Consider the following 23,099-nt stretch of genomic DNA (forward strand, 5'->3'; position numbering starts at 1 on the left):
TAAATAAAAATCAAAGATTGTAAGTTTGTGTCTTGAATACATGATGATAGCCTGCAGGTTGTCAAAACCATCATGAAAAACAAGGGGACAAAGTTCAAACTTTGTCAGCACCCTCTTGTCCAAAACCGTTGTCTTAGGCAACATCTCTGGACACCTCTTATAGTCCAAAGCCTCCAATTATACATCAAATGGTGTAGATTTCATGCTTTTAAAGAGTCCTCAAGTTTTTGCCCAAGGCTGAGGCATTTCAGAAAATGCCATCATCAACAAAAGACGCTGTTCTCAAAAAAAGCATAGCAATTAAAGTATTGAAGCGGGCAAGAGATGATGGATAGATGATTTCTCTTTTTTGTTGTTCTGATTTGCTTTTCTTTTTCTCTCTCTTTCTTTTCTTTTTTTAGGTAGAAGATATGATTAGAAGTTAGGTAGGATAGAAAGAAAACGTTTTTTAAATAAAGGGTGATATGATTAAAAGTTAGAATAAGAGACAGAAATAAGAGGGGGGAATATTAGTGTATACACTTTTATATAATAAAATAAAAGGAATAACAAGAGAAAATATGGAATAATTGAATAATGATAGACTGTAACTTAATATAAACGTGTATTATTATTAGAAATATATAAGTTGATTGAATGTAATAATTATGATTAATCTTACTAGTTCTATTTGTATTAGAATGCATGATACCCAGGTGCCACACTGTTCACACATTGATATGTTTGTAAAAAAAAAAAAAAAAATTGGTGTGGGGGGGAAAGATGCTGTTCAAGTTTTGTGTTTTTAGCCTAACAGACCGGTTGATATTGCAATGGCATCGTTTGTTTGATTCGTGCTGGCTTACACTACAAAGTTGAGTGGCAAAGAGACTCGGTCTCACTTTGAGTCAAGGATTCAAACCTAAGCTTCACAGTAGATGACCTATGACAGATTTTACTCTTTGCAGAAAACAGATTTTAAAAACCTACAAGGACATTTCTCTTTAAGGCATATTTAACAACTTGAGAGCTTTCCTTCTCTCTCTCTCTCTCTCTCTCTCCCTCTCTTGCTCCCTCTCCTTCCCTTTCCCTCTCTCTAACCCTCCATCCCTCTCTCCCTCCCTCCCTTTCCGCCCTTCTCTCCCTCCCTTCTCTCTCATCTACATTTGAAAATGTGGGAATCTTAAGAGTAGATCATTTGGAGGGTAAAAAATACCTTTCCACTATTCACTTTTGATGATGACACCAACTTTCTGTAGTTATCTGACAAGCAAATGCAGCTTGGAATGAAGATTTTGAAGAACTGAAACGATGTAAAAGAATTCCCTCCAAGAATGTTTGCCTGAGGAAAACTGGACAAAAGAGAAAGATAAAAGTTTGGCCTCTCATTTTTGTCAAGAGTCAGGTATAATTCTCTGCTCTAAATCCAAGCTTGAGTATAATTAATTCCCTCCCAAAAATGGACTACTCTTTTTATTTTTCAAACCCAATAAGCTCTGGAATTTATCTCACCCTGTCTTGACCAGCCTGGAAGCATTATACATAGATACACTGAAAGATGGGGTTAATTTAGAATGATAATTCTGCATCTCATCCAAATCAATTCCTTCAAAACAACCACTTCATAAATGTAATGTTCAACATAGGAGAACAAATCCATCAGGACAAGATTCAGCAGTCCATCTGGGTTTAAAAGACAAAGGCCACTCTTTTGAAGACAGCAAGGACCACATTTTGGATAGAGAGGACCACTGGTTTGAAAGAGGGGTCAATGAGGCCATCTATGTCAAAGGGGAGGGGTACGACATCGTTAATCTCCAGTGTACAACACAGAACTTTCAGCAGTTCCAGGAAGGTTCCACACCCATTTGTTCTAGTACTCAGGTGACCCTGAGGATCAGCGGTGGGTTCTAAATTTTTTTACTATCGGTTCTGTGGGCGTGGCTTATTTTGTGGGTGTGGCTTGGAGGTCATGTGACTAGGTGGGCGTGGCTAGCTGGTCAGTGTCCTTTCTGGAAGGTCCTCGCACTTACGACCTGTCCTCACACTTACGACCCGACTCATTTGTTTGCTTTTAACACTGATCAGCTGTAGGACGGCCCTTTGAAGCCCCGCGGCAAGAGTTTAAACAGTTTTTTTCCCTCTAGTCATCAGCTGGGACTCAGGAGGCAGCAATAGATTGGGGGTGGGACCAAATAAAAGGTAAGAATAACTTGGGGGGGGAGGGCGGGGGGGAGAACCGGTTCAGTGATGTCATATCGTCACCGCTACCGGTTCGGCTGAACCGGACCGAACCGGGAGGAACCCACCACTGCTGAGGATACAGATACACCTCCAAGTGGCCTCAACGACTCTCTAAAAGAATGCAAATGATCAGCTGTCTGCAAGGAGTATAAATCCTTCCATTCCCCGCCATCCAGTCAGAGCTGAAGAAGCTTTTTGGATGAGAAGTGAAACATCTTCAAAGATAACCCAGAAAGTCCAGTTGCCTCTTGAAAAAGCATCTTTGAGACAAGGGCCCCACAGTTCAATCCCAAGCTACAAGTCTTCTCTTCTATTGGCATGACAGAATTATGTAATAGTTGATCTCCAGACTTACAAAGATCAATAGATCAAACTTTTCTATTATTGGTAAAACGATCTGCTTCTCTGTCAGAGCACAGAAAGATGATTAGAAAGAAGCTCAGAGAGACTCTGTCCTAAATCCCATGGAGATACATTGGTTCTAAATGGGAAATAGTTGAGTTGCTGGAATTCTTGGAAGCCATTTTTCTCTACAAATCTTGCTGAAGAGAATTGTATTAGGTTCCCTTTTATTTCATTTCTTTGTTTTATTGTGATTGAATTCAGTTTATGCAGCTGCCTCCTCCATCTTGCATAATCAACTTTGAGGGAAAGGAACAGAAAAATCATCAAATTATTAAAAAAGAAAAAGAAAGAATAACAGAATAAAAGAGTTGGAAGGGACCTTGGAGGTCTTCTAGTCCAACCCCCTGATCAAACAGGAAACCCTATGCCAGGGGTCAGCAACCTGCACTTCTGGAGCCACATATGGCTCTTTCACCCCTCTGCTGCGGCTCCCTGTCACTCAAAATATGCATCACAACTGCCAATGTGCGACACCCGCCAGCACGCGATTTATTGAGCTTTTCAACCCCTCGTAGTCCAACCATGGATAAATCCAAGAAAAGAAAAGTTTCAGAAGAAAACAGAACGTTTAATTCAACTACATATGCTAGTTTTGTGGCCGCTCAAGAAATAGTCAGGCACGGGACGGGTTTTGTGGCTCCCGGTGTTTCCTTTTCTGTGGGAAACGGATCCAAATGGCTCTTTGAGTGTTTAAGGTTGCAGACCCCTGCCCTATACCATTTCAGACAAATGGTTGTCTAATCTCTGCTTAAAAACCTCTAGTGTTGGACCCACAACTTTTGGTGGCAAGTTGTTCCACTGATTAATTGTTCAAACTGTCAGGAAACCTTTCCTTAGTTCTAGGTTGGTTCTCGCCTTGAGAGAAGGATCATAATATCAAACAATGTCTCACAGGCTCACTGACCATCTCCCACGTCAGAAAGAGGTATGGGTTTCGGACAGTTGCCCAAGAGATTGAGAACTGATAATGCCAACTAAGCAACACATAGCTTTCCAGGTGCTTTAGAACATAACTCCTATCAGCCACATTTAGGGACTAGCACATTTGTTCTGCGGTTCCAGAAATCCTTGCCAAGGAAGTATGGGAGATTTCTTTTTATAGATGATCCTTTGATTCCTTAGCGGATTTGGTTGGAAACAAAAAAAAAAGTTCTCTTCCTAGCAAATCCTCATTCCAAGCCAGAGTTAACTTTCATCTGGTGCCAAATTAATATGACCTTCAAGGAAAAGACCATGAAAACTGACATGAAAAAGTGATTCAAACTTTTTCTTAGTTTATTTTGAATTACATGGTAATTCCAGAGACAAATACTTTTAAGGAGTGCCTTTCCACCAATATTGTTTTACTGGTTTTGTTAACTCGTTTTTCTTTGGAGAAAGATCTACAACGTTCGGTGGTTTACTCCTCAACAGAAAAGTATGAAAGAGTTATGATCCAGTTCTACTCTCTCATCCTAATCCTCTCACCAACAACTGACCTCCTCAATCTATTTCCAAATAAAGCGTATTAGGGATTTGCCAAAACATTTTCTATGCAAGGATTACAGCCCCCAGATTCTCTAGTTAGTAAAAAGGGTCTCCGCTGAGATGCGTCTTATAAACTCCTTCCCCTGCAGAGAACAGCTTCATCGCTTATCCCATAACATCTGGTGTAAGCATTTTCTCACCCATCAGACTCAATAGAGGGATAGCGATAAAAAGGAAGAAGCTGGTGGGGATGCATCATCTGGACACACAACAAGCACTGCCCACAATGGGCGGTAGCAGGAAATGGAAGGAGATCAGCCAATTTATTTTGCCTCCAACCTCATTTAGATTTGATGGATATATTTCTCCATTTTGGCTCCAAAGGCTGACCAATCAAAAAAGCTCTCAGTTCAACATACACTACATCTGTCCCACCCTAGCTCTCAAGATATGTCCTATTTGTATTATTTTATATATATTTGTGATGTTTTATCAACAACAATAAAATATAAAAAACAAAAAACATACATCCAACACTAATGACAAAAAAAAGTGTACAAAAAAGTAAAAAATGACCCAGATATCAACTAAGACTAACATTAAACATAAAAAATCCATTCCAGCTGAATAAAATAAAATAAAATAAAATAAAATAAAATAAAATAAAATAAAATAAAATAATAAAATCCAATCCAATCCAATCCAATCCAATCCAATCCAATTCTGATAAATTCTCTTCCCTTTACCTAACGGGTCTACAAATAGTTATACACTTTCTCATACTTATCTAACAAGAATAATACATTATATAAACAAATATTCCAGATGAGGAGATCTCTGTCTAATAATCAAATCGACTAGATATTTCCCTATTTTTAGATCCAGTGATGAAGCGCCCACAACTTTTGAAGCAACAGCTTGCCTTCAGAAGTTGTGAATGCTTCATCACTGGGAGGTTTTAAGAAGAGACTGCACAGCCACTTGTCTGAAATGGTACAGGGTCAGGGGTTGGCTGCTACGGGTTCGGGAGAACCCGTAGCTAACATTACAACCGGTTCGGAGAACCTCCAAATCCCACCCCTGGCTGGCCCCGCCCACTCACCCCTCCCCGCCCCTCCCAGGAGTCTCCATGTGGCTCGTTGTGGATGCGAGGTAAGTGCAGGGCTCGTGCAGAGGCTCGGAGAGGGGGGAAAATGGGCCTCCCAGAAGCTCCGGAGGGCCTCCAGAGTCCAGAGAAGGCAAATACGCCCCCCCCACCCTGGTGCAGGAGGCACACTAGGCTACGCCCACCATGTCCATGCCCACCATGTCCACATCCACCCAGCAACCAGGCAGAGAACCCGTTGCTGAAATTTTTGAAGGCCATCCCTCTATAGGGTCTCCTGCTTGAGCAGGGGGTTGGACTAGAAGACCTCCAAGGTCCCTTCCAGCTCTATTCTGAATTTGAATTTGACCTTGAAAACTCCATTTATCCAGGATTAGGGAGTGGCATCTGAGGCTGATTTGCTATCAACCAAGTGTAGAAGAACATTCACACTCCATACTTCAGCTGAGATAGTATTATTACCCTCCCTTTTATTTTCCTGGCTGCTGCTGTTGCTGCTACTACTATGACTTCAATATCTTAAAACAGAGAGGGAGAAGAAATTTGTTACTACCGGTTCTGTGGGTGTGGCTTGGTGGGGGCGGGGGTAATGTGACTGCGTGGGCTTGGACAATTTTTTTTTCTTTTAAAACCATTTTTTCTACAACCTCTTCGGGGAAGAGATTGTAACAAAATGCTTTCAAAAGGCTCTGACGATCCCAGCTGAGTTGCCTGATCGGCAGAGGCTTTTTTTCTTTTAAAAGCCTCTGCCGATCAGCTTGGATCGTCAGAGGCATTTAAAAGAAAAAAAGCCTCTGCCGATCAGGCAACTCAGCTGGGATCATCAGCTGACAATCCCTTTGACGATCCCAGCTGAGCTGCGCGATCATCAGAGGCTTTTTTTTTTACTTTTAAAAGCATTTTTTCGGGCCGAAGAGGTTGTAGAAAAAATGCTTTTTAAAATTAAAAGAAAAAGCCTCTGATGATTGTGCAGCTCATCGGGGGGGAGGGGGAGGATCTTTTCTACCGGTTCTCCGAACCACCCGCCTCCATCGCTACCGGATTGAGCGATCCAGTCCAAACCGGGAGCATTTCACCCCTGGGAAGGATCCTGCAGCATCAGCATCAGTCTTTTCCTGCTCCTTTAATGGAGTAATATCAGCATCCACTCCCTCTCTCACCTGCCTGCCAGCCAGCCAGAAACGTCTGCAGGTTGGTGTCAAAAAGTCAAAATTACTGATACCACCCTGCTTTACAGACACACATCTTAAAAGGTTGGGGTTTTGTTTGTGAACTTGCAGTTGCCGCCTTGACTTTCTTGATGTCTCTGCAGCCGTCCCCTGCAGCCATCCCTCAAGTCATGTGCAAATGCTGATGAAGAGTGGCAAAAAGTCTACGGCCTATAAACTGCCATGATGGAAAAACAGCAGCTGGAGAAAACGGAGGTCAATTCAACTTTGTTATTTTTTAATTAAAAATAAACTCTTGTTTTTGCTGTCAGGAAACTGGTTAGCATTCCATTAGTGTCCTCAGAGGGAAGAAGCGGGAAACATGTTTTTGTTTGTTTTATTCTTATTAAAATTTGTAGCGAGAATAACCGCTGCTTGTAAAACCAGGTGAGCCTGAAAAAGGCAATAAGTAGCCATCTGAGATGGCAGAAGAGCTGTGGTGGTGCAGTGGTTAGAATGCAGTATTGCAGGCCCAACTCTGCCCACAGACAGGAGTTCGATCCTCACCAGGCTCCAGATTGACTCAGACTTCCATCCTTCCGAGGTTGGTAAAATGAGGACCCAGATTGTTGGGGGCAAAATGCTGTCTTTTAGAGAGGGCTGCAAAGCTATGCTATTGCTATAGTGCTATTGCTAATGTCATTCAGCACATGCACGCACAAAGGGGCGTGCATAAATGCACCAGCGTGCCTACTGTTCCTTTCCTAATATTCCTTTTTACCTACTCTTTTCATGTATTCAAATTATGTTTATACTTTTTACCTGTAATTTTATATATGCTTGACAAATAAATAAACTTAAACTTAAATAAACTTAAACATTACAGAAACAATGCAGGAGCCTAGATAGCTCTGCAGACAAGGCACTGTAATTTAACACCAGCTGTTTGCAATTAAAGTAAGTTCGAATCTTGCCAGGCTCAAAGTTGACTCAGCCTTCCATCCTTTCTAAGGTAGGTAAATTGAGGACCCAGTTTGTGGGGGCAATAAGCTGACTTTGTATAAAATATACAAAAGTATAAAGGCTATTGCTTAACGCACTGTAAGCCGCCCTGAGTCTCCGGAGAAGGGCGGCATATAAATCAAATTAAAAAAAAAAAATGCTACCCGTTGACTTTAACCATGCTTTAGCCATACTTCAGTGTTGCTTTCTTTTTCATGCCTCCTGAATCCTTGGTTTTTATTTCATCTGCTGTTAGATTTTAAATGCGGTGTAATACAGGTAGTCCTCAACTTACGACCCCAATTGAGCCCCAAAAATTCCATTCCTAACAAGACAGTTAAGTGAATTTTGTCTCCTGTTACGACCTTCCTTGCCACCGTCCTTAAGCGAATCATTCCAGTTGTTACATCAGTAACATGGTTGTTAAGTGAATCTGGCTCCCCCATTGACTTTGCTTGTCAGAAGATTGCAAAAGGTGACCACATGACCTCGGGACAGTGCAACCGTCATAAGTACACGCCGGTTGCCAAGCATCCGAATTTTAATCACGTGACTACAGGGATGCTGCAACAGTCATACGTGTGAAAAACATAAAGTCCCTTTTTTCACTGTCATTCAAATTGTCACTAAATCAGTGGTGGGATTCAAAATTTTTTACTACTGGTTCTGTGGGTGTGGCTTGGTGGGAGTGGCAGGGGAAGGATACTGTAAAATCTCCATTCCCTCCCCGCTCTAGGGGAAGGATACTGTAAAATCTCCATTCCCTCCCCGCTCCAGGGGAAGGATACTGTAAAATCTCCATTCCCTCCCCGTTCCAGGGGAAGGATACTGTAAAATCTCTATTCCATCCCCGCTCCAAGGGAAGGATACTGTAAAATCTCCATTTCCTCCCGATCAGCTGGGACTCAGGAGGCAGAGAATAAATGGAAGTGGGGCCAGTCAGAGGTGGTATTTACCGGTTCTCCAAACTACTCAAAATTTCCGCTACCGGTTCTCCAGAACCGGTCAGAACCTGCTGAATACCACCTCGGCACTAAATGAATGGTTGTAAGCCGAGAACTACCTGTACTGCAGACTGGAGTGAGGGGTGGGTGTTCTAAGAACTTTCTCATGTGCAAAAAAAAAAAAAATCACTGCAGAAAATAATCCATAAACGTGACAAAGCTTCTAGTTTAGTTTTTTTCTATATATTAAAAAAAAAAAAACCCAGAGGGTTTAGGATTCAGAAGGCTGGTTCTAAAGTACTTTATAAAACTGAGACTGGAAATTGAGCCACTGGTTACAGGTTGCATCTTAGAACAGAAATGGATGCTTTGCACCATGCTCTTTGTATCAACATCTCAGTTGTACCTTGGACAGTAAGTAAAATTAATAACAAGAATCCAGTTGCAGATTTAGTATAACTGTTTAATTTAGTATAACTGTCTCTTTCTCTGAAAGAGAAGAAAATTGGCCTTTGACTTAATGTGCCTCCTCTTAGGCACAGCCAGATGTGTGCTAAAAGCCACTGGAAAACACAGTCAGAAACCTTGTGGTGATTGTGAGACACAAATGGTTAAAAGCCAACCAGTTGTCTCCCCTTTGTCTTCAGGAAACGCAAACGGCATTAAGTTATTTACAGCAAGCCAGGACGGCTGTGCTTCTCGTGGGAAACTTTTAAGTGCTGACGGTTGGTGCTTAACTGTTGTCTAGACTCTACACCAGTTTATTAATTAATTAATTTATTTATTTATTTATTAAATTTATATACCGCCCTATTCCTAAGGGACTCAGGGCGGTGAACAGCGAACGATAAAAATACATGTAATACAAACGTTAATAATAAAAAACCAATTAAAATATACTAAACATTCTGGTCCTAGATAATTCAAGACATCCCAGTTTAAAATAAAATCAAAAAGCAATATAAAGGGAAAGTTAGCCCAGGCCGGCCTGCTGAAACAGGAATGTTTTGAGGGCACGGCGGAAAGTGCGCAGATCCGGAATCTTCTGTATCTCTGGGGGGAGTTCGTTCCAGATGGTGGGTGCCCCCACAGAAAAGGCTCTCCCCCTGGGGGCCGCCAGTCGACATTGTTTGGCTGACGGCACCCTGAGAAGCCCCTCTCTATGGGAGCGTACTGGGCGGTGAGAGGCTATTGGTGGCAGAAGGCGGTCTTGTAAGTACCCCGGTCCTAAGCCATGGAGCGCTCTAAAGGTGGTAACTAAGACCTTGAAGCGCACCCGGAAGACCACAGGGAGCCAGTGCAGCTCGCGCAGGAGGGGAGCCACATGGGAGCGCCATGCTGCTCCCATAACTACCCGCGCGGCCGCATTCTGGACCAGCTGGAGCCTTCGGGTGCTCTTTAAGGGGAGCCCCATGTAGAGAGCATTACAGTAGTCCAGGCGTGAAGTGACGAGGGCATGAGTGACCGTTTTTAACGAGTCCCGATCCAGAAAGGGACGCAACTGGCGAATCAGGCGAACCTGATAAAAAGACCTCCCGGCCACAGCTATCAAGTGTTCTTCTAAAGACAGCCGTGAGTCCAAGAGGACGCCTAAGTTGCGAACCCTCTCTGTGGGGGGCAATGACTCATCCCCAATAGTCAATGATGGCACCAATTGACTATATCGGGACGTCGGAAACCACAGCCACTCGGTCTTGGATGGGTTGAGCCTGAGTCTGTTCCTCCCCATCCAGATCCGTACAGCCTCCAGGCACTGGGACATCACTTTAAGGGCATCATTGGGGTGGTCCGGGGTGGAGATGTATAGCTGAGTATCATCAGCATACTGATGATACTTCACCCCAAAACCACGGATGATCTCACCCAGCGGCTTCACATAAATGTTGAACAGAAGGGGTGAGAGAACCGACCCCTGTGGCACCCCACATATAAGGGGCCTCGGGGTCGACCTCTGCCCCCCCTGTCAACACAGACTGCGACCGATCAGATAGAAAGGAGGAGAACCACCGCAACACGGTGCCTCCCACCCCTAACTCCTCCAACCGGTGCAGCATGATACCATGGTCGATGGTATCAAAAGCTGCTGAGAGGTCTAATAGGACCAGGATAGAGGAGCAACCCCTGTCCCGGGCCCTCCAGAGATCATCTACCAATGCGACCAATGCCGTTTCCGTGCTGTATCCAGGCCTGAAGCCCAACTGGAACGGATCTAGATAAGCCGATTCATCCAAGTACTGAGGAAGCTGTCGCGCTACCACACTCTCAACAACCTTCGCAATGAAGCAAAGGTTGGAGACTGGACGGTAATTAGCCAACACTGCTGGGTCCAGAGAAGGCTTCTTGAGGAGAGGCCTCACCACCGCCTCCTTCAAGGCAGCAGGGAAGACACCCTCTCTCAAGGAAGCATTTATAATCCCCTGGAGCCAGCCTCGTGTAACCTCCCGAGAGGCCAGCACCAGCCAGGAGGGACACGGGTCCAATAAACATGTGGCCGCGCTTAGTCTGCCCAGTATCTTGTCCACGTTTTCCAGAGTCACAGAATCAAACTCTTCCCAGATAATATTCTCAAGACTTGCCTCCATCCTCCCTCCCGAATCTACCCAGTCAGAGTCCAAATTTTCCCGAATCTGAGCGATTTTGTCATACAAATATTGTACAAAGTCCTCGGCTCTACCCTCCAAGGGGTCCTTCCGTGCTTCCTGGTGGAGCAGGGAGCGGGTCACCCTAAACAGGGTGGCCGGGCGATTATCTGATGACGCAATAAGAGGGGAAAAATAGTTACATTTTGCCGCTTTTATTGCCACCAGGTAGGTCTTAATATGAGACCTTACCAGTGTTCGGTCAGATTCAGAACGGCTGGCCCTCCAACTGCTCTCCAGGCGTCTTTTCCGGCGTTTCATCTCCCTCAGCTCCTCGGTGAACCAGGGAGCCAGGTGAGATCGACGCCGGGTCAGAGGCCGCAAAGGCACGACCCGGTCCAAAGCTCCAGCGGCCACCCTATCCCAGATAGCCACTAGGTCTTCAGTCGAGCCGTGTGCCAGAGCCTCAGGAAATGGCCCAAGCTCCGTCTGGAACCTATCCGGGTCCATCAGGCGCCTGGGGCGGAACCACCTCATCGGTTCCGCCTCCCTGCAGCGGGGTGTGGCAGTTCGAAGGTCAAAGCGAAGGAGGGAGTGATCTGACCATGACAAGGGCTCGATCGCTATATCCCCTATCTCGAGACCACTCAGCCACTGACCAGAGACAAAAACCAGGTCCAGCGTGTTTCCCCCCGTGTGAGTAGGGCCATGAACTAACTGGGTCAGGTCCATGGCCGTCATGGAAGCCATGAACTCCTGAGCCACCTCAGACGCCTCACCGACGGATGGCAGGTTGAAGTCCCCCATGACCATAAGTCTAGGGGTATCAATCGCCACCGCGGCTATAACGTTGAGTAGTTCAGGCAAGGCCGCTGCCACGTGGCAGGGAGCCAGATACGTAACCAGCAGGCCCATCTGCACCCCATGACCCCACTTCACAAGGAGGGATTCACATCCGGCCGTCTGAGGAACAGTGGCCTCCCTCGGACTAAGACCCTCTTAGTGGCACCAGCTTCTTGCCATCATCCACAAAGGTCTTCCCATTCCTCTAAGAACCAAGGAAGGCAAAAAAGAAGTGGAGTTGGGATGGAGGCAAAACAAGCCACTCCTAATTTCTGCTTGCCAGGCTAGGAATATCCTTTAAGTTCAGGTTGCCAGTTATCATTTATTGTTTTCTCTCATAATATCTGAATAATATAATTTGGATTCTTCTGCTTCTGTTTTCCTCCTCCTCCTCTTTTTTTACCATTTCTTGTGACTTAGGTTCACTTAGTCATTACAAGACACAATTAGTCTCAAACAAAACTATTTTATTATAACAGCTGAGAATTACCTCATTCCCAGCTTAGTCCAAATTAATTCCAAAACAAGTCCTTCAGAAAAAAGTCCTTCAGGCTTATCACAAACCTTTATCTTCTTTGGCACCCTGCCAAAGGCCTTTCTTGGCAAAGCCCCACGAAGTTCAGAAACAAGAGACCGCCGACTGGAAAACAGATTTAGCAACGTTGCTTTCCTACAAAGAGCCCAAGAGCCTTTGCTGCTCTTTTAAGTTTATGGGAGGGGCCAATCATCTCCTGGCCTTACTCCTGAGTCGTCCTTCTTGCTTTAGCTGCTCTTGCCTTCTGGCAGCTCTGCACATGCGTGTACTAGGAACAGGCTCTTCCTATTCCTCTGCCTCTCTGATGTCCGACTGGAGGCTCCAGAGCAGGGGTGGGTTCTAAAAATTTTTACTACCGGTTCTGTGGGCATGGCTTATTTTGTGGGTGTGGCTTGATGGTCATGTGACAATTATTTAGGATTTAGCAGAGGTACTGGTCTACCAGGCTTTTAACTGCTTGCAGAGCTGTACCGATTTACCCATTTATTTTTTGCAGGCACTGATCTACTCATGTATTTTTGCAGGCACTAGTCTACCCATTTATTTTTGCAGGCACTGATCTACTCATGTATTTTTGCAGGCACTGGTCTACTCATTTGTTTTCTTTTAACACTGATCAGCTGTAGGGCGGCCCTTTGAAGCCCCGCAGCAAGAGTTTAAACAGTTTTTTTCCCTCTAGCCGTCAGCTGGGACTCAGGAGGCAGCAATAGATTGGGGGTGGGGCCAAATAAAAGGTAAGAATAATGCAGGGGGGTGAGTGGGGGGGCGTGGGGGGGCTCAGGGGGGCAGAACTGGTTCGGTGACATCATATCATCACCCCCACCAGCTCGGGAGAACCGGGCCGAACTGGGAGGAACCTACCACTGCTCCAGAGTCCGCACATCACTCCCAGATGGCCCTGGCCCCATCTCTGTCTCCAATGCAGAGCCCTCGTCCGGGCCTTCCCCAGACTCCAGGACTGACCCATGGTCCTCCCTAGCCTCCTCACTGTCCGACTCCGCTGCTGCTGGTGGACCACAATACCACTAATGCAGGGGGGTGTCGAGGGAGGTATACAGTTCTGGTTCTTGCTCTTCTGGCAGCCTCAGCCTATTATTCCTCATTGCCAAGCATTTTTGTGTCACCCCACAGCCTCCCCATGATTGTCATCCGTGCCCATTTGTTCCTCTGTGCCAATCGTACCTCCTTCCAGCTCTATCCCTTTCAAAAGCTTCATGGAGCAAAGTGAGGCACCAGGCATCTTGACCTAGCGGGGAGGGAAGGCAGCCAATGACCAGGTAACCAGATGATGGGCACAAAAGTGCCCACCAAGCACATACATGAGCGCATACATGAACACCACAAAAATATCTTATGCGGTATTTTCCTATGACATGAGCTGACCTGGAAGCAAATTGGCTCAGATGCCAAGAGGTGCTGAAATCATGAAAACACAGGCGCACGGTTCTGATCCCGGGCTAACGCAGACTGAAAGATATCTCATATAGAAAGACAAAGAAGCAGAAATAGCCCACACATAGGAACATCTTTGTACAGGTAGTCCTTCATTTAGTGACTGTTCAAAGTTACAACGGCACTGGAAAAAGTGACTTATGACCGTTTTGCACACTTATGACTGTTGCAGCATCTCCATGTTCACATGATCAAAATTCAGATGCTTGGCAATGGATTCATATTTATGACTGTTGCTGTGTCCCAAGGTCATGTGATCCAGTGGTGGGTTTCAAATCCCGTGGCTACTGGTTTGCTCGTGGGCGCACACTCACGAGCAACACTTCTGCACATGCACAGAAGCGGCCGGGCAGGTGGGCAGAGCCTCCTGCCACCGCCGCTACCGGTTCGAACAATCTGGGGCAAACCAGTAGCAACCCACCACTGATGTGATCCCCTTTTGCAACCTTCTGACAAGTAAAGTCAATGGGGAAGCCAGATTCGCTTAACAACCAGGTTACTAATTTACCAACTACAGAGATTCACTTAATAACTGAAGCAAGAAAGGTCGTAAAATGGGGAAAAACTCACTTAACAAATGTCTTGCTGTAACAATACAAATTTCGGGCTGAATTGTGGTCGTAAATCAAGGACTATCTGTAATAACAATAACTCTTGGATCTGTTTGATTGTGCAAAAAAGTGATTCATACGGCAACAACGATAATAGAATAGAATAGAATAGAATAGAATAGAATAGAATAGAATAGAATAGAATAGAATAGAATAGAATAAAACAGAACAGAACAGAACAGAACAGAACAGAACAGAACGGAACAGAATAAATGGATCTCAAATGGGCTAATTTACAGAACACGTCCAGAATCTGGGATCCCTGACTCCCACAGAATTGAATTTTGGCAAAGTTGTGACTGGTTCCGTACTGTCGCATTGCCACACTCTGCTGTGGCCACCTGATCATCATTTTCAAAGCTCCCTGCCAGCTTCCTACACAAAAAGTCAGTGGGGAAGCTGGCAGGAAGTTGGAAGTTGCTACCACTGTCACTGCTTTTTCGGCCCATCCGGGGTCATTCTATTTCTTTGTTTAGTTAAGGAAATGTCTCTGAAACAATGACCCAATGGGTCACAGGTCGCCTCGTATAAATAGAAAGCACTGCTCCTTTGAAATTGCATTTGTTGATCTGTGGTTCCCTGGCGGTGCTAAACCACAGTTCTCAGCATGGGAGGATGGGAGAGTACCGAGTCTGAGCAGCTACACAATGATGCTAATTCCTTGCCCTGCTTTGCATACAGGGAAGGTGGAAAGGAAGAACTGCGTAGACAGATTTCAGCTTCTTTAGCCAAGGTGGTGCAGCGGTTAGAGTGCAGTACTGCAGGCTACTTCAGCTGACTGCTGGCTGCAGTTCAGCAGTTCAAAGTCTCACCGGCTCAAGATTGACTCAGCCTTCCATCCTTCCAAGGCAGGTAAAACCCAGATGCACTATGAAGCAGTATATAAGTCTAAGTGTCATTGCTATTCTACAGTTCCCAGCTGGCATGGACAAAAACCATATCTAGAAATCTCAGTTCAACTATATCCAAATGTTTGCAGAACGGAGAAGGCACTAAGAAAAAAAAAGTGGAATTATTTTTTTTAAGTTTTTTATTTTTATTTTTTATCAACATATTTAAATGTACAGTCTTTTGTGCATCATTAATCATTATTCATTCATCTTATTCTTTAACTTCCATTTACTAATTAGTTGTTTGGGTCTGCTCTTCTACCATCTCCTTCCTTTATTTTAATACCTTTCCTTTTCTTCTTCCCTTCGCTCTCCTCTTCTATCTCTTTCTACTTTCCTTATTCCTCCTCTCCTTCCCTTTTCTCCTTCCTCTCGTCTTTCCCCTCTCCTCTCTTCTTCCTCCCTTTCTTACCCTCTCTCCTACTCTTCTTTTCCCCTTCTTTCTTCCCTTCCTTTTCCCATTCTTCTTTTCTTCTCTTCTCACCTCCCAACTCCCCTCCTTCCCCCTCTCTACTCCTCTCCCCTTTTCCACTCCCTTGTTGTTTCCTTTTTCAATTCAATCTGAGATGGTATTCGAGCAGTGGAAAGTGGAATTATTGCTAAGCACTTGGGACTAATGGACATTTTATTTATTTATTTTTTTAAAAAAATTATATCCTGCTAAGAATATTTACTAAATTGAATGCCCAGTCACATATAGTCCTCCCACTGAATGCTGAGTTTGTGTCATCATTCTTTCTGAGACAGCCATCCACTTGTGCCATATTTCCCTCTCTCTCCGTAGCATTGGTTCTCCAGAATGAAGATCTCTCTGGGGTGCCTGGTCAGGCATTTGGAATGCCTAGCAAAAAAAATCCCCCCCCCAAAAAATCCCCCTTTGACTTTTTCCCATCCACTTGAAGAGCCTGGTGAAATGCTCGACATTCTTTCTGAGAACTTGGAGGAATGAAGTCTGTATGTGACAATATGTTACATCTCCCCTCCTGTGTAAGAGGGGCGATGAAGATAAAAGATCAGAAGCCTCTTAATGTCAGTTGGGTCTCTAGTTGCATATTTAACTGGTTTGATGTTGCTGTTGAATTTCATGGGAAGAGCAAGGAATGTTTCTCTGTACTTGTACAACCGTGTGGTGTACTGTAGGAGCTTTGTTGAAGAGTAGAATTAAGACTAGGGAGACCCAGGTTCAAGCTCCCCTCATCCATTACCTTTTATTTGGTAAAACTGGGTCATTAACTCTCTGCAGCATCCCCACGATCATGTGATCAAAATGTGGTTGCTTGGCAACCGGCATGTATTTATGCGGGATGCCGCGTCCCAATGTCATGTGATCGCCATTTGAGACTTTCCAGCCAGCTTCCGACCAGCGTAGTCAGTGTGGGAAGCTGGATTCACTTAATAACCACATGGTTCCCTTAACAACTGCATTGATCTGCTTAACATCTCTGGCAAAAAGGTTGCAAAATCAGGTGTCGTTCATTTAATAACCACCTGCAAATTCTGGTCCCAATTGCAGTCATAAGTCAAGTACTCCCTGCACTTTATGCGATATTTCATCTAGAGCAGGGATCTCCAAACTTGGCGACTTTTAAGGCTGAGGAATCCTAGGAATTGAAGTCCACACTTCTTAAAGTCACCAAGTTTGGAGACCCCCTGATCTAGAGCAAAACGGAGATGCTCAAGCATTTCAAATAAAACATACAGAGTTTTGGTTTTTCTTAGGGAAAAGAAAAGAATAGTTTTCATAGAGTTTTAGTATTTATAGCTCCCTTTTCCAGTGGTGGGTTTCAATGTTTTTTACTCCTGGTTCTGTGGTTGTGGTTTGGTGGGTGTGGCATGGCTTGGTGGGCGTGGCAGGGGAAGGATACTGTAAAATCTCCATTCCCTCCCCACTCCAGGGGAAGTTTACTGCAAAATCCCCATTTCCTCCCGATCAGCTGGGACTCGGGAGCCAGAGAATAGATGGGGGCGGGACCAGTCAGAGGTAGTATTTACCGGTTCTCCGAACTACTCAAAATTTCCGCTACCGGTTCTCCAGAACTGGTCAGAACCTGCTGAAACCCACCTCTGCCCTTTTCCTACGGTAGATGTGTGTGTGTGTGCATGCATGTGTTTTATTCATGTGCTTGATCCTTATACTGATGGTCTGCCTCTGTGGCAGGATCTCCCATTGAAGGAATCTGTGATATTTTAGTTCTGACGGTATTTTTGAATCCAACTCTTCCTTCTCATAGTAGTGGAGCATCTAGGCTCCTCTGGGTAGAGGTCATGAGTAGTAACCAATTAACATGTCATATTTCCATGCTGATCTGGGAAAGGAAGTTCATTCTGCATGCCTGGAAATTATGGGAATAAAGTTCAGTATATTTAGAGGGCACAAGATTGGGGGATGCTGAATTAAAGAGTTATTTAGGGATATCCCAGAGTAAGACTTGATCGTGACAAGGCACGTCCTCAAACATGCGCCTCCTACCACCATACAGAAATAGAAGAGGTCACATGTGTTTTTAACCACCTTCTCGTTGGTATTGCAAATGCAAACGTTGCTTAGCTTTTTTTTCTAATGACCTTCAAAAATAACCAAGATCTACCAAAACATCTTCTGCACGAGTCCTGCCTGACATTCTAGGCCACGGATGGTAACCATTAAGGCAATTGCACAGACACACACACAAAATTGGGTCTAATGTCACTGCAATTAACGTAGGCCAAATAGCACTATGCTATTAGTCTATCAGAGGGACCGTACATCTGATTCCTGTTTTCACTGGAACGAAGCTATTTTGGCTGGAATTGGTCCAAGTTCTTGGTCTCTTATTTTTATTTTTTTTTTGGCTCAGAGTGTCTGTTCCATTTTCAGATGAGCAAAACTCTAAAAAACATTCTAGTGCTATTAGGGGAGACCAGAATTCTTGCACATCTGACACAGGTCAAAGTCATGGGCCCAGAAAGGAGATCCATTCATCATTTTTTTTCACAGCAATATAGTTTGAAAACTGCAAGCAAAAATAAATCTAAGCATGAATCTCTCTCATCGTGGTGCTGTTTCCTTGCTGGCAGCCAGGTAGAGACGTATTTATTATACTGGGCCTGCTAATTTTCCCAACCTCCTTTCTCCTATTCCATATTTTCTAGGTTTTTAACGCAGACTGCTCTTGATAGCAGTGTTCCAATCAGTGGTGGGTTCCTCCCAGTTCGGCCTGGTTCTCCTGAGCCGGTAGCGGTGACAATATAACGTCACCGAACCGGTTCTGCCCCCCCCTGCCCCCCCACCCCCTCCACCCACCCCCCACGTTATTCTTACCTTTTATTTGGCCCCACCCCCAATCTATTGCTGCCTCTTGAGTCCCAGCTGATGGCTAGAGGATAAAAAACTGTTTAAACTCTTGCCGCGGGGCTTCAAAGGGCCGATCAGCTGATCAGTGTTAAAAGAAAACAAATGAGTAGACCAGTGCCTGCAAAAATACATGAGTAGATCAGTGCCTGCAAAAATACATAAGTAGACCAATGCCTGCAAAAATACATGGGTAGATCAGTGCCTGCAAAAATACATGAGTAGACCAGTGCCTGCAAAAATACATGGGTAGATCAGTGCCTGCAAAAATACATGAGTAGATCAGTGCCTGCAAAAAATAAATGGGTAGATCGGTACAGCTCTGCAAGCAGTTAAAAGCCTGGTAGACCAGTACCTCTGCTAAATCCTAAAGAATTGTCAGATGACCATCAAGCCACGCCCAGAAAATAAGCCACGCCCACAGAACCAGTAGTAAAAAAATTTAGAACCCACCCCTGGTTCCAATATTTAAGGGGCTGTCACAAAGAAGAGGAGGTCAATCTTTTCTCCAGAGCATATGAAGGCAGAAGTTATGAGGGAAACTAATCACGGAGAGAACCAATCTAGGACTGAGGAAAAATTTGCTGACAGTGAGAACAATTAACCAGTGGAGCATCTTGCCTTCCATCCCCAGAGGTTTTTAAGAAGAGCTTGGACAACCACTTGTCTGAAATGGTATGGGTTGAACAAGAGGTTGGACTAGAAGACCTCCAAGGTCTCTTCCAATTTTGTTTTTATGTTATTCTGATCTGTATTTGGCTTTCTAATGCTTGTTGCAGGTCATGGAACTGGATTGGAGAACCCAGATTTTGCTGAATTCCAATTTCCAGAAGTCCCAGTGGTGTCTCAGAGAATCAAGGAACAGTGGAAGGATGTTAATACCAAACTGGGAAGATAATGCAAAGATTATTTGCTGTGCTTGAGCTGAGTCTACACAGTCACCAGGCAAAGAGCTGCTTCTAAATTTTGCCTAAGCATTTGCTCAGAAAAGTGGTGAGATGAGAGGTCCTTGGCGCTCTCTTGGCTTGCTTGCTTTATGCAGATGTTTCATTACCCAACTAGGTAACTTCATCAGTGTTATTAAGGAGTGAGGTTTGCTCTCAGATTATATTCTAATGCAGAGGTGTCAAATTTGCAGCGTCACGGCGGTGTCACGTGACATATTGCGACTTTTCCCCCCTTTGCTAAACCGGGTGGGGGCGGGGCAACTGGCCGCGAGTTTGACACCCCTGTTCTAGTGGCTTGCCCTGGCAATTCATTGGGCCATTTACTGTTAACTTGATTAATTCAAGCTAGTTTGGGGAATGAAGTGTCTGCATAAAAACAACCAAGCTCAGAGAGCACCGAGGACCCCTCATTCCAAACCTGAGCTACAAATATTCTCCTTTATCAAAAGTCGTGAGTATGAATCAGATTTGTAGGCTTCTTGTTGCTCTAACTGGTTTTGCAACAGGACAGTCAACTGCAGCCTAAGGTGACCTCCAAATCATCTCTCCACTCCCTGTTGTCTTTTCAAGAAGGCCCTGAAAAAGCAAAGATATTAACACTTGTTTTTAGTCAGTTTTTTCTCCTGGGTGATTACGATTGAAGGCTTCCAACTATCTAACCGTCCGTCTTTCTTTCTTTCTTTCTTTCTTTCTTTCTTTCTTTCTTTCTTTCTTTCTTTCTTTCTTCCTTCCTTCCTTCCTTCCCTTCCTTCCTTCCTTCCTTCCTTCCTTCCTTCCTTCCTTCCTTCCTTCCTTCTTTCTCTCTCTCTCTCTCTCCCTCCCTCCCTCCCTCCCTCCCTCCCTCCCTCTCTCTCTCTCTCTCTCTCTCTCTCTCTCCCCCTTGGTTTATATTCAGTGAAATGAAAAGTCCTTAAGCAAATGGAGTAAATTAAATGACTGAACAAAGAGGCCTTGAAGGAACTTAGTAAATTCCCAATAATACTGCAGAGTCTGCCAAAAATAACAAATGCCTTCCAAGGACAAATGCAAATAGGAAAGAGAAAAAAACAAAACAGTTACAGCCCCCATGCCATATTAGCCCCCGAGCCAAGCAAGGAAACACACACTGGATGAAAGACAATCAACAAACAGATCAAATGTGGATTGGGGACCTCACACGCTTCTCCAGGCCAGGGGCCCAGTACATTTCAGGCTTCCAGGATCTTCTTTCTTACTCAATAAAGGAAGTACAATAAAATACTAGCTCAGAAATTACACAATTAAGCCAGCCGTATAAACCTGGTCTGTCTATAGACATGCATGCATGGACTTCAGTTCCCAGGATCCTTCAGCCAACACGGTCATTGCCAAGAATTCTGGAAGTTGAAGTCTGCAGATCTGGAAGCTGTCTAGTTTCAGGGCATCCAGATTAGATTTAAAGAGGAAATTGCTTCTGCCTAGGAATATGAGAATTTGAAGATAGATTTCTAGCAGCACAGAAATCTAGTCCAGCAGTCACGTCTGGACTGGAGATGAAATAACTGCCCCAATTGTATCTACTTGCAGATAAGCTGAGAATTTTGGATGCTTAAATAGACCCCCAAAATAGGTTTGGCTTATGCATGGATGTACTTAGCCATGAGTACATATGGTAAATTAGCTAGTGCATTTGAAGGCCAAAACTGGGTAATAGGCTATAAAGATTATCATTGCCTTTGATTTGTAGATTGTTTAGGCTGGCTAGCACTACAGTCATATCAGATTGTTGTTGTTAGTTGCAAAGTCGTGTCCGACCTATCGCGACCCCATGGACAACATTTCTCAAGGCCTTCTGGTCTTCTACCATCCTCTGGAGTCCATTTAAGCTCACGCCAACTGCTTCAGTGACTCCATCCCGCCATCTCATTCTCTGTCAGCCCATTCTTCTTTTGCCCTCAATCGTTCCCAGCATTAGGCTCTTCTCCAATGAGTCCTTCCTTCTCATTAGGTGGCCAAAGTATTTGAGTTTCATCTTCAGGATCTGGCCTTCTAAAGAGCAGTCAGGGTTGATCTCCTCTAGGACTGACAAGTTTGATCGCCTTGCAGTCCAAGGGACTCACAGGAGTCTTCTCCAGCATCATAGTTCAAAGGCCTCAATTCTTTGGACTCAGCCTTTCATCCATGAGTACATATGATAAATTGCTGGTGCATTTGAAGGCCAAAACTGAGTAATGGACTATAAAGATGATCATTGCCTTTGATTGTTTAGGCTGGCTAGCACTACAGTCATATCAGATAGAGACAGTGGTGAAATCTAAAATTTGTTACTACCAGTTTTGTGGGCATAGCTTGGTGGGAGGGGGGGGGTTAATGTGACTGGGTGGGCATGGCCAATTTTTTTTAAAACCATTTTTTCTACAACCTCTTCAGCAAAGAGGGTTTTTTTTCTTTTAAAAGCCTTTGACGATCCCAGCTGAGCCGTGCAATCATCAGTCTTTTTTTTTCCTTTTAAAAGCATTTTTCGGCCAAAGAGGTTGTAGAAAAAATGCTTTTAAAAGAAAAAAAAAAGCCTCTAATGATTGTGCGGCTCAGCTGGGCATGGAGGGGGGCAGGGATTTTTGCTACCGTTCTCTGAATCACCCGCCTCCATCGCTACCGGATCGGGTGATCCAGTCCGAACCGGGAGCATTTCACTCCTGGATAGAGACCTTATTTTATCTTGTCCCACCTTGTTGTTATTGATATGTAGGAAAAAGAAGGGATTCTATCTGCTGGGAGAAAGTTTTAGCTGTAGGATAGTTTCAAAAAACTCTTTAATATATCTTAACAGGGAAGTGGCTTCTAAATGTCTTGTATAAATAAATATACATTTTGGAATCATGACTGTGTTTGCTTTTGTCGCTTGCTGCCCCAACCTATTCTTCTCCAGTGGACAATTACATATGAAAGCAATAGATTAACTTATAACCCAAACAAGGCTTCAGAATTACCAGGCTGTTTAAACTCTAAAAACATGCAAAAGAATACACATTTAAACCCAGTCCTCATTTTTGTAACACCTCCAAAATAATGAACAATGCCAATGAATTAATTGGGTGTGACAACCATTAGGAAATAATGAGTAACAGACGGGATCTTGCTCTCCAAACCAATTTATTATGGAAACCTGGTTTTAAAAAAAATTCCATATAAATCACATCCCTTTTTGCAAACGTTTTTCCCCCCTTAAAATAAATTCTAGTTAGTGGTAAACCTAAATGTTATTCTAGACCATAAATAATGGTGTGCACTGCTCTTTTGTCATATGAAACATGCTGCAAATTCATTTCAAAACCATAAATTTTTCTCAAGAACCACCTGGCTTCGGAGCTAATCCATTCAAACAAACAAACAAACAAATAATAATATGGATTTCAGGGAAGCCCAGATGCAGAACCAACAAATGGCTTCATTGCAACATAGCCTCTGAATGATTCCACAGATTGTACCACATGTGGGCATTTGGCATATTACATTGAGAAATCAAAAGTCTGGCTGGGCAAGGGAGTTGAAACCTTCCAACAGTTTTGAGAAGAGGCTGCAATATTGCTGGTTTGGAACCTTATGGAACCATATGGTAGAGAGATTAGGTTGACAGATCCTAGAGACATTTCAACAGT

General features: G+C 44.1%; 1 protein-coding gene across 6 annotated transcripts in view; it reads right to left on the reverse strand.

The window, feature by feature from the left end:
• CALD1 (caldesmon 1) overlaps positions 1–23,099 on the reverse strand; it is a 231,040-nt gene that overhangs the window by 141,316 nt on the left and 66,625 nt on the right. For 3 of the 6 annotated variants that reach the window (XM_087873072.1, XM_087873068.1, XM_034403507.3), the window contains exon 2: positions 1,196–1,331. The exons of the other annotated variants lie outside the window; for them this stretch is intronic. The gene's annotated coding sequence lies outside the window, so the exon portion shown is untranslated. The remainder of the gene's footprint in view (positions 1–1,195; positions 1,332–23,099) is intronic. 6 annotated transcript variants of the gene reach the window in all.

Source organism: Pantherophis guttatus, chromosome 7, assembly GCF_059756535.1.
Source record: "Pantherophis guttatus breed Tessera chromosome 7, ASM5975653v1, whole genome shotgun sequence".
NCBI lineage: Eukaryota > Metazoa > Chordata > Lepidosauria > Squamata > Colubridae > Pantherophis > Pantherophis guttatus.